Source organism: Octodon degus, unplaced genomic scaffold (assembly GCF_000260255.1).
Source record: "Octodon degus isolate 3935 unplaced genomic scaffold, OctDeg1.0 scaffold00205, whole genome shotgun sequence".
NCBI classification, from domain to species: domain Eukaryota; kingdom Metazoa; phylum Chordata; class Mammalia; order Rodentia; family Octodontidae; genus Octodon; species Octodon degus.
The window spans coordinates 3,873,638-3,886,068 of NW_004524781.1; the positions used below are offsets into that span (position 1 = coordinate 3,873,638).

Genomic DNA, 12,431 nt, shown 5'->3' on the forward strand with positions numbered 1-12,431 from the left:
AAAACAAAAACAAAATTCATTTAATTAACTAATTTAGAATGAATCAAAGATGAAAACTGTTAACAATTCTTTCAATATTCTGAGATGTGTAGTATAAAAATAATTGACTCTGGTTTTCTGAGTGCTTCCATACCTTTACTTCTGTGGAGCCTCAGGGAACTTAATTCAGTCCACCACTGCTTCTTGTTTTGCTTTTGCTTAACAGAATTCATGCAAAGTCTAAATACTGTGTAGAAGCTTGTACACATATCATATACCCAGACCTCACACAAATGTGAAGAGACCATAGGTCATCATGATACATGCTCCAATCATAAGCCTTCACATCAGGGGTATAAAGGCAATCAGCAAGCTCCTCAAAGTAGTTTGTTATCCACAGCACTTGCTTTGTGTTAGGAGTTTCATGAAATGGAAACCAACCTGGAGTGTGTATGGGAGCAACTGACTCAGGAGAACAGGAATCATGTTTTATTACCTGCTAATCCCTGGAAAGGGCTGAACAAACACTTGCTGAATGGATGAATTAATGTATATAGAAAGGCACCCAGGTCTGGGCCATAGGGCTATGAAGGCACCTGGCTGAAGAGATAGTGGACACTGAAACCTGTGGATGCACCCACTCAAAAGGCTGTCTTCTAATTTTCATCAACTTCAGACATGAGTTATCTATGGACTTGACCAGAAGATTACTACACTCATTCAATCCTGAATCTCATGACAAACCACCTTCAGCTGCATGAAAGACTTGAGGGTATTTCCAGGTGCCATCCCAGTGGCAGGGGCTGACAACCTCACACCCTCAGAAGCAGTACTCAGCAAGCACAGGGAGCTTATTAGAGACGCCAGTCCACGGCCAGTTAAGGAGATGCCTCGCCCTCATCCACCCACCCTGCTTTCCCTGAGCACAGTGTGGGTGCTGGCTGAATCCACAACTACTCTGAGACCTGAGTGATAAGAAGGGTATTCTTCCCTGCAGAAGCCATCCAAAAACTAAGCATCCAAGTATAAGTAAGAAAAGCTCAGAGGCAGGGAGCATATTAGCACCTACCACAGTAACTAAGCTGAGCTCGTCTGAGTACTTTGGTCTGTCAGGCATCATGTTGATGGACTTATATGTGTTGTGCTATTGAAGCATGACCATGCCACGAAGTAGGTCCTGTGATTTCTCATTTGACAGTAACCTAAGCTTTAAGAGGTCAACTATTACCTGTGTACCTCACAGGTAGTGTTTGGCCTCAGTGTAATAGGATATATAACATTTTTGTACTCACAAGAACCGTTATTTTCTATTCTTTAAAAATTGCTTTATTTAAGACAGATTTTGTTACTTACATGCCTTGAAGTTAAATGTACATCAGGCACATGTACTTTATGAACTAGAGAAGCATGAATTACTTACAGACACATCTTGACAGTCATTTTCATGGAACTCAAACTTCAAATTCCAAATGTTTCCAACTAAAAACATGCAATTACAAATTCATTTTGAATCATAAAATTAATCTGTGGGAATTAAAAGCTAGAGAAAAGAAAAAAACAGGGAAAAAATCTACCATCTTACCACCCACACATACCTTTTAGCATTTTGAGAAGCATGTCATTTAAAGCTCAAAAAATAATTTGAGGTCATAGAAACATGAATTCCCTCCAAAATAATTCAAAATCAGGACTTATTTCAAAGTATTGAAGAGACCAATTTTAAAAAATTATGTAATTCCTACATGGAAGCCAAAGATAAACTGCTTTAGGCATCACATACAAGAACATATAACTTTCTTGAAAGAAAAGGTGTGCTGTTTCATTATCCGTCATTCACACAATATCTGTCTTCAGTAAACACTTAAAACAAACATGGAGCTATAAGGAGACTGACCTCTTTCACCATTTACTAAATTGAAAATAGATCAAAAAACTGGATGATAAAGCACAAACACTTTATCCATTAGGAAAAAAATAGGCAAAACTCTTAACATAAGTATAAGAACTTTTTGAACTACACAATGAACAACATCCAAAATCATTAAGTGGGATTATATCAAATTAAAAAGTTTCTAAACATCAAAGGAAACAGAATGAAAGACAAGCTACAAAAATAGAGAAAGAAATGCCACTCCTCAGCTACTTCTCAGGCAATTGAGTAGTATTTAGAATATATAAAGAACTCAAAAAACTTAACCCCCCCCCAAAAAAAAAGACCCAATCAAAAACTGGATGACTGGAATGAACAGACATTTCTTGTAAGAAGTACAAATGACAATAAACACATGAAAAAAGAATGTTCAAATTCACTGACTATGAGTAAAACACAGATTAAAGTAACACTGAGATTCCATCTTATACCAGAAAGAATGTCCATTGACAAGATGCCAAGTAACACATGTTGGGGCAGCTACAGGGAGAAGGGACCCCTCCAGCATTATTGATGGACATGAAAGCTGGCACAGCCACCATCAAAATCAATGTGCAGACTCTGCAGAAAGCTAAAATGCAAATTCATTCAACCCAGCTATTCTGGTGATAAAGGCACATCCATAGTTACAACAGGGCACCCCATAATACTGAAATCTTGGGCAGGCCTATGTATCCATCTATAGATGCATGGATAAAGAAGGTATGGTAAAAATACCCGATGAAATTATACTCAGCTATAAGGTAAGATAAAACTGGGTCATTCGTAGAAAAATGGATGTACTTTGAGACTAAAATATTAGATAAAACAAACTAGACAGAAAAGCACAATATCATATGCTTTCTCTCTTATAAGAAACCCAAAGTATAAGTGATTAAAAGAATAAAAGACAGATACATATGGAGTGGCCGGGGAGATGGCTCAGTGGAATAAGCACTTCTGAGGCAAGCACAAGGGCCTGAGTTCAATCCCTGGTTCTGAAAAAAAAAAAAAAAAACAGATACATATGGAGATAGATCTTCTGCAAATGGAAAGGGGAACTAGAGATGGAGATGGAAAAGAGAGAAGGGAAAGTAAGGCCTCATGATGAATGCAGCCATTATGTAGAATAAATGTGTACTAATAAACATAGAAAAAGTTTAAAAGAATCAGCACATATTAGTCCCAAGATGCAGGGCCTGTAGGATGCAGTCAGGGAGGAGGCTCTGCTCCGGAGGGGCAGGGTACAGTGCTTGACACAGTGGAAGGTGGACATTCGCACTGTGTGAGAGCCCTGTGAGGCCTCTTAGAGAACCCTAATTCCAGGCACAAGAGTGACATGTGACATTTGATGTAATTACTCACATCCTCCAGGATGGTCCCTTCTATTCAGGATAAGAATAATCTGTATGTTATGGATTTCAACAGGAAAAGTCCCACTAAGGCCAACTGATTGGATTTCAGGAAACGACTGGATCAGGAGGTGCTGATCATCAATAGATTAGTTCAGAACAGGAAGGAGGCCCAGCTGGTGGGAATGGGTCACAGTGCACACCCAGTGCGCCATGCAGTGTCTTGTCCTTGGTCCCTTGGTCCCTGCCCGCTTCTTCTCCACCATGATATTTCTACCTCCCCATGGGCCTAAAAGCAATGGAGCCAGCTGACCATGGACTGCAACCTCTCAAAGCACAAACCAAGGCAAACCTTTCCTCTTTTGTCTCAATTTATAGGTATCTTGCAACACAAAAAGCTTGCTAGCATAGTACACAAGCAACAAAAAGAAAAAAAGCCTTACGGTCACACCTTTCCAGCCTCCTCTTATTAAAGCAACAGGTTTTGCTGAGCTTCGAGCTTTTCAGTAAGCTATGGGCAGACTGAGATGAGAAAATATGTGCTGGTCAAGGGCCTTCCTAGGAATAATAATTTATTAAGTGTTTGCTGCATTAATATTGTTATGCAAATGTAAACGTGAAAATGATGCATAATTTAGACTGTAATGTGTGCTCACACTGCGCACTCTGTGCTCACTGTCGCTAAATATACAAGACTCTGAATTAGGTCCCACATGCCTCCACCGGCTAAGATGTCTGCATCACAGCTTTCCTTTTCAGCCCTGCTCTTTCCTCGTTTCACAAGAGCCAAGGGAGGAATTCTGCCTGTACCACTCTAGTTAAGACCATTTGGCTGAAATGGTCTCACCACTCAAGCTCACACACTGAAGCTTTAGCACCGAGGTGAGGGCACCCAGAAGTGAGAAAGTAGAAGGCAATCGGACCAAAATGGTGGAGCCAGCAAGACAGGCAGTCTCTTCCTCACAAGAAGAGAAAGTAAGGAGACTGCCTTCTCTCTGTCATCTGTGCACGAGTGAAAAGACGTCTGTTTCAAGTCCAGACAACAGCCTTCACCAGGAGCCTAGATACCCGCACGCCGGGCTTGGAGCTCCCAGCCTCCAGAGCTGTGAGAAGGCAGTTCTGTTGTTGAAGCCACCCCTGCTCAGGGAGGTCGTTTACAGCCCAAGCTAGGTCACAGATCATCCCTGCTTCACAGCTTATGTCACACTTTCTCTCAGTATTTCTCTCCCAAGTGCCAGCCATGTGGGCTACCTCTTTTCAATAGACAGAGAAGGGGAAGGAGCTGTAAAATTATCAAAAGGCACATGCCTAAGGGGGAAAATGATTTTCTAAAGGCAGTAGGAGAGTTGCCTACATTTTTAGAGCAATATACATTTCCTTCCCTACCATACTTTGTCTGGATAATCCTTTACTGCCTGCTGAGACACCACCCCAAATCATACAGAACCTTTGCAAAGACATGGTATTGTGTCAAATGAGAGTCAGAACAGTGTGAGGAGAAATTAAATGAGATGTCATGATATGCTAGATTTGTCAAAATTTAAATAACATTATTCTTCTATTTACATTTTTTTAACTCAACATATTTAACAAATGTTATCTTTACAGAATAAACTTGAGGACTTTTTTCCATTTAAAAAAAGGTGGGGTGGGCGAGATGCCTCAGTGGACTAAAGTGACTGTTTAGGCAAGCTTAGACAAGCATAGGGAGCAGGGACCCATGTTCCATCCCAGGAATTACATACTGCGCCAGCCCTGCCACCAGGACAGGCTGAGCTGGACAGAGTCCAGGCATAATGGTGCAGGCCTGTAATCCCAGCACTGGGGAGACGGACAACAGGAGGATCTCCAGGAGTTCGATCTGCATAGTGAGACCCTGCAACCACCAAATACATTAAGAAAAGAAAATTTACAATCAGCTACAAACATACTTATTCATCAGAATTTAGCAACTCTTTGTCTGAATTCCCTTTGCCTAAGACAGCCACACACTCAGTAGGCACTTAGGTCTTTCTCTTCAGGGACTGGATGCTCATAGGAACGCCTCTACCATCCTATCTTCATATTCAATCTCCTGGGTACTGCTGCCTGCCACACAAGAGGACTCAGACTCTCGCTTCCGAATAAAGTAGCAAAATGCATATACAAGAAGATTTAAAATTGCAAGTATAGATTCAATTATTTCAATCTTTGAATTATTTCAGTCTTTCCCTGATTTGAAAACCGCACAATTCTTTGAGTATTTTTATTTATCATTTACATAAGAAAAATACAAACTATATTTTCAAAAAACTTTTTAGAGGAAGAAATTTCCTATCAAGCTCAAAGTTCATAAAAGCTCCTTTTCACTTTGACATACAAAAAGGGAATTTTCTTGGTCCTTAATCTTTTCTTCTTGATATGAATAATAATACAAAAAAATATTGGGTTACACTGTACCATAATGATATATAAATCTAGATCAAAATAAAACAAGTCAAAACAAAAGCTAAACATTGAATCTAACCTAAACAACTGAAAAGACTTCCAGAAATCATCAAACTTGAAGTTGGAAAAATCAACAATGGTCCCTGAAATTCTCAAAAGATATCTCTGAGTGTTTCATTATCAAAAACCAAAAGCCAAAGAAAGAACAAAGAAGCTAAACTGAGTCTTTTGAAAGGATAAAACAGAGTAGAAAAATTATCCTTCTCATGACTGATAGTCCTCCATTTATTTTCCTGACATTGTAAATATACTGCTTTCATTTCTTTTTAAGGAAGTAATTTAAATGTTCTTGAAATTAAAGGGGGATAAGTATAACATGCATATATTACGGTATTCTAAAAGCACTGTGTGCTTTATAGCATGTGCCTCTTGTCAACATGATTTGGTATTACAAGACAATATAGCTGGATGAAAACTGTACCTGGGAGAACACAGGAAGTGGAAGCTGTTATCCTGCACCACCAGTAGCTGCTCAAGAGCCGTCTGTTGCGAGTGAGAGTGACATCTCCAAGCCTCTCTTTCCTCACATGTATTACACAAACTCAAATATCTCTATTTCTATTTTTAAAGTTCTATAAGTACATAGGAAACCCAGAATTAATGAACAAACATAGCAAGGGCCTTTCTACATAGCAAATCATTTCTGCTTTTCACAATACATTCCAAAGCATCCCAACGCTGAGGGTCTCCTCAACATTTTCATGCAGTCTGTGTCTAGCTGAGCAGGGAGCAGTGGATACAGAAGCCATCCCAAAGCATCACGCTGGCCCTAAACAGTGTTCTTCACAGTGCTGTCTTATTTTCTGATCATCTTGAAGTATGTCATGTATCCTGAAATAAATTTTCCCCAAGCTAAAACCTAAGAACCCACAAAGTAAACACAGGTCCATATAAATATGGCCTTCATCACTGTCTGCACTTATGATCCCAGTTCCAGAAGTAAAAATAATCACTCTCTGGTGTCCAGTGTGAAGTAACAGCAGATATGTATAGGACGCTTCCTACAAGCTGAGCCAGCCAGAGTTCTTCCCAGAACCGTACCTATGTGCACTCATATACTCCCCACAACAGCCCACTGAGGCAGGCCAACACCCCAGTCAGGGAACCCATCCAAGCACATACAGCTGGTACGTGGCAGGGCCAAAATTCCAAGACTGCACAGTCTAGGCATAGCAAGACTTTAACGAGGGGTCAACGCAGAAAACTGGGGACTCAGCCCCATAGTGAACTTTTTTCATGGGAAACTGAAGATCACATGCCAGAGATAAATACTGCAATGGCTGTTTCTCATAAGAATGATAATGAATCAAGTTAAAGAGTTACTATTGCATGCTGAAAAATCCAAAGGTAACAAATACAAAATGAAAATGTGTATCCATTCCCTGTGATATCCAGAGCTTCAAGATTGGCCTTAATAGTAAAACCTTCCAAGGTGAAAGAGGGACAAGAAAAGGAATGCCAATGGATGCCGGGTGCCATGTACGGAAGCCTTTTGACAGAAGCCAGACTGCGTGAACCAAATGCAGCTCAGTGACTTCCTGGCTTCTGCTTGGGCCCTTGTTCCTACCATGGAGACCCCTATGGCCACCAAGAGGCAGGACAACATTGATGATTTGTCATTGGCCACTCCTGCAAGCCACGCAGCCACACCCAGCCCCTGCATCAGCACCAGACTCTCTTCTCTCTTCAGCTAGGTTATCTAGAACACATTCCAATTCCATTGACATATTTTCAATTTAATGTTGAGTGTTAGGCTCTGATTTTGGTTTTAGCTTTTGTGTATGAGTGGACATGTTCATGACATTAAGTTGTAATTTTTTAAAGGACCCTAATGAAGACTAGATTTCTCTGAATGGAAGTTATTAAGATGCTCATATGGTGGAACTTGTCTCATATTTAGTTTTCCAGAAAATCACAGAAGTTTGCAAATAAGCAAGTTTTTATCCATTGTCTTTCTAGATGCAAGAAACATCATAAAAGTTACTCAGAAATCTAATATTGGGCCCAAGGAGATAACTCAGTAGAATAAGTGCTTGCCTGGCAAGTGTAGGGTCCTGAGTTCAATCCTCGGTACTGTAAAATAATAATAATAATAATAATAATAATATTTATCTAAATATTAAAATTAAAGAGAACTGAGATTAATTTCAAAGTAAATATTTTTATTACAATTATTTGTTTCTAAGTAAATCATCAGTTCCATTCCAATTATATAAAAGGAATTGATTTTTCTGGATACATAAATGACATTTTGAAATATTTGAAGGAAAGAAAGAACTCTTAAATGACTTCGCCTCCTCATTTTGCCAGTTTAGACTTGTTTCTGCTCTATGTTCTCATATTGCTTTGTTGAACAAACTTTAATGTAACCGGGTAAGTTTTCACTTATTCTCTGTCAGGAGCCTAAACTACACCAGATAATACTTCCTAACTGGTTCTTTTGGAGATGATCCACAACACTTTAAAATGCTTTCTGAGCACTTGGCTTTGCTTTCACAATAAATGGTATTCTGAAGAGTTGGACTGCAAGGCTATTGAAATGTGGATGCTGGTAGATTATAAATCATCAGAAGATGAAATCTTCTACCACACGCAGTGAGTACAAAAAGACTAGGCTAAGCTACCAAATATTTGTTCTAGGAAGTTTCATAAAAAGCATGCTATTAAAATCTGAATATAATTTGAGGGTGTTATATAATCATACTCTGGCACAAAGGAAAAACTCTAAGGGGTATAAATTAAATTAGCATATAAATACAAAATTTGATCATGTACTGACACATTTTTCATGTTGGCATTTGGATGTTAGGTTTTGCTTTTGGATTTTGATTTTGTGTGTATATTTCATGTATTTTAAGCTAACAAATATTTGATTTATTATGCTAGTCACCTGAGAAGCATTGATTAATGGAAGGTGACAATAATATAAGAACTATGAGATAAGCACTACACTGCCATAGTCCCCAGCAGAAAGAGAAAACAAGTTGAGAAACCTTCCCAGAGACCAGAGGAGCAGAGCAGGAGGTCTTGAAACTAAGTCTGCAGCGAGCAAGGCCTGAGGCCCGCCTGCTCTCACTGTGAGCTCAGCCCTGCGAGAAACAATCTTTGTCCAAAAAGCCTGGCTCCTGCAGTGCGCGTCCCATGCCGCGCACATGTGCTGCGCCTGTCCTAGACGTTCCTACTGAATAGCAGACTTTCTAACCCATTTAAACTCATTCGCCAAGTCATTTTATTTTGGTATTAATGAGTTGGAAACAACTGGAATGCTATGAGGTGAAAATTTTGAAATCACAGATCTGTATTGAGAGGGGAGTGGAAAAAGTCCACTTCAATAATCCAGAGAACTGCAATGCTGGATTTTCTTTCATTTGGGGTATCTAGCACGAATTCCCTAAACACATCACTGCTTTGGGGCAAAGAAAAGTCCTATGCATGCATCGTATAATCTGTACAGATGACAACGATCATGAAGGATTATATCTTCAGTGGCCCAAAAATGGATGCTACTACAGAAGATTGATGTGTATTTCTTGCTAGGTTTTATTTCAAGTTTTACAAAAGGAAAAATTTCCACTCATACAGAAAGAAGGCAAATTCTGTGTAAAAACTGCTGTGATAGCTAAGTCTCTACCCTTTACAGTACTCTACGAAATCCACAGTGGTTTATTATTACTGTTGCTAGCAAACCCCTGTTGATCAGTACCTCGGACTGTGGACGGTGGTCTGTCCTTCCCTGGGTGGTTGGGAAGGTACAGGTGTCTGCCCTGGCCGGAGCTGAGCTGAGCTCCTCTCACCTGGGGTGCGCACGGGCGTCAGCCGGGCGTTCGGTCCCTCATTCCGAGCGAGCCAAGGCCGTCCGCGCTCTCACCCGTCCTGCCGGACCCCACGGGCCCCGGCTTCCGGTCAGCGGGCCGGGTCCGCTCCGGTTACCGCGAAAACGCACAGCTGCTCGGCAAGAAAAGCGCCCCGGTGCCCTTCCGGCGTCGGAGCCGGGACCCAGCCGAGCACTACCGGACCCGCCGAACGCCCACCCCGGACCCTGGACCCCGGGCCCCGCGCCCCCGTACCCCGCACCCTGGACCCCGGACCACACGCCCCCGGACCCCGCTTTCCCCGACCCCGGACCCTGGACTCCGCGCCCCGGACCCCGGACCACACGCCCCTGGACCCCGCGCCCGGGACCCCGGACCCCGCGCCCCGCGCCCCGAGCCCGGAGCCGGCGCCTGCTCACCTGAGCCTCCGCGCGCTCTCCGGGTTGTGCCGCGTGGGCCGGGCGGGGCTGTGCTGGGCAGAACGCAGCCTGAGGAGGTGGAGCTCCGGGAGGCCGCGCCCCATGTGGACCAGATCTACCCGCCCCGCAGCTCTGGGAAGCAGGACCGGGGAAAGCCGGAAAGCCAGCCCAAGGAAACACTGTAACATCCCACGCAAATATTGTGTTTTTGTTTGAATATAATTAGTGAAAGTGTTGTTTTTTTTAAAAAACAGCAGTGGTTTTGTTTTGTTTTTGGGATTTCATTCCATTCTTGACCAAAGCTTCTCTGTAAGTAGGTGATTATGGAATTATCACACTAACTTAAAGGAAAGGGTGAAAGCGGTACGTAAATTGTCTGCTAGGAAAATTAAATAAAAATCCTCAATGTTAAAAAAACAAACAAACAAACAAACAAAAAAAGAAACCGACCTGGGGACGCAGGGCGGTTGGCCCGGGCGGAACTGGACCCAGCGCGGGCGCCGGAGTAGGGGAGACCCCGGCCCGACCTTTAACCTGAGGCACAGCCGCCTGCCCAACTGCGGGGCCAGGTGCCTACAACTACCAGGAGGCCTAGGACGGACAGGTGGCCGCCGTGGACAAAGAGGTGAGGGCCCTGCTGCTCTCCTGGATCACCTCAGGGGTCGGGGTTTCCGCTGCCCCGAAGCACTGTCCCAGACCTCGTCACGGTGACCGCCGTCTGCCCAGACCTATGCTCCGAGGTGGCCTTCCCTGGCCCTGCTGCACGCCCGGGCCAGCGAAGCTCCCAGCCTGCCTAGGGTCAGCCCCGCTGCTCTTACACCGCTCTTGCTCTGAGGCTCCTCTCTGTCGTTCGCTTGACTCACGGCCAACCCTGAATGGAGAGGGCTGGTTGTCTGCACCTGGCACAGCACCTGACAGGTGGGAGGTGGCACCCGATGGACACGATTCCTGGGCTGGAGAAACCTTCACAAAGATGTGCCCTCCTTCAGCCCCAGAACCACTATTTGTAAGACAGAGACATCTCAGTGCTCACCTCCTGGATCTCCTCCTCGAGTCCTTGTTATGTAGCAACTAACTGAAAACAGTGTATCCACACAACAATTTCACGCCAATGTTCCCAGGAGCATTATTTCACAAAAGCCAAAGGTGGTTACAACCCAGATGTCCCTCAGCCATTGAATGGATAAGCAGAACGCGATCTTCCATGCATACCATGAGATAAAATTCTGGTCTCAGAAGGGATGAAATAAAACACGGTGTTGCACCTATCACAGTCAACAATTGGTGATTTCCAGAAGCTGAAGAGAATCCGAGTGATTGCTACTAGCGATGGGGCTCACCTTGGCGGTGAGAGTGTTCTGAAATAAGATAGTGGCAATGCTAATTCAAAAGTCATAGTTTTGGGTAGATTTAGAACCAATTTTTGACCTTGAAATGGCAGATTTTATGATATATGAAAGATATCTCAATTTAGAACCAGTTATGTGAACACTTTATGCGGATGAATTTTATGACGCACAGATTATGTGCCACAGATTTACAAAACGTGAATACAAAAGAATATACTGGTATTAATTGAGCTGTAGAACATTTCTTTAAATTCCATCATCTCTCTGTTCTAGTCCTAAGTAAATTCACAAATTTTTAGAAAATGTTTGGCTCAGTCATCTTATTTCGGCTTCCCCATCCCCAAAGCATGTCATGGTACACATACACACTTAGGGAAACTTTCCCAGCATCCTTTGAAACAGCCACCATTATTAAAAAGAATTTTTACAAGTCTTAATAAATTAACTGCTGTGAAGAAGTTTTGCTGATATAATTTCCCAAAATCAATAATACTGAGATAGGGAGACTTTGTGGATAGATTTGACCTGTTCCTCTGAAGCCTTATAAATAATTTTTCTCACAGAGAAGGAAGCTAGAGGGACATGCATAGGAAGCCTTCAAAACAGAAACCATACCCGCTTCCTAAGGCTACCTGTGGCAGACCCCAGGATCTGAAAATGTCCCTGGCTGAAAGCTGGAGGGGGGGCCGGCCAAAAAATTCAGCGGATTAAAGCACCTGCAAACAGGCGCAGGGGCTAGGAGTTTGATGCCCAGGCCTGCCGTGCTGTGCACCTGTGGGTCGTGCTGAGACTGCAGTTGAGGCTAGGCATGGTGGAGCATGCCTGTAATCCCAGCTCTTAGGAGGCTATAAACAGGTGGATCACTACAAGTCCTATCTAGTAGTGAGACCCTGAATACCCTGTAAACTCTTCCATCAAATACACAAAAAAAAAAAAAAAATTTAAAGCCTGCTTCAGTGATGGTGAGCCATTTAGAGTTTTCAAATAAACAGCTTGCTATGACATGTGACATAGGTTTGCCACCACTGGACATCAACTTGCTCAAGCATGTAGCTAGAGGTCATAGAATTAGAATTCAAATCTAGGAAACCAACATTTGCCCCACTGTGTTGTGCATGGCACTG

At 42.7% G+C, this 12,431-nt stretch overlaps 1 protein-coding gene across 2 annotated transcripts in view; it reads right to left on the reverse strand.

Annotated features, from left to right (window-relative positions):
* Nucleotides 1-10,002, reverse strand: part of Col21a1 (collagen type XXI alpha 1 chain) — a 243,648-nt gene extending 233,646 nt beyond the window's left edge. The window contains exon 1 of one of the 2 annotated variants that reach the window (XM_023704842.1): nucleotides 9,959-10,002. The gene's annotated coding sequence lies outside the window, so the exon portion shown is untranslated. Of the gene's footprint in view, nucleotides 1-9,521; nucleotides 9,737-9,958 lie in introns of those variants that run through there. The other variant, XM_023704841.1, reaches the window with a different exon arrangement.
* Between the last annotated feature and the right edge of the window lie 2,429 nt (nucleotides 10,003-12,431).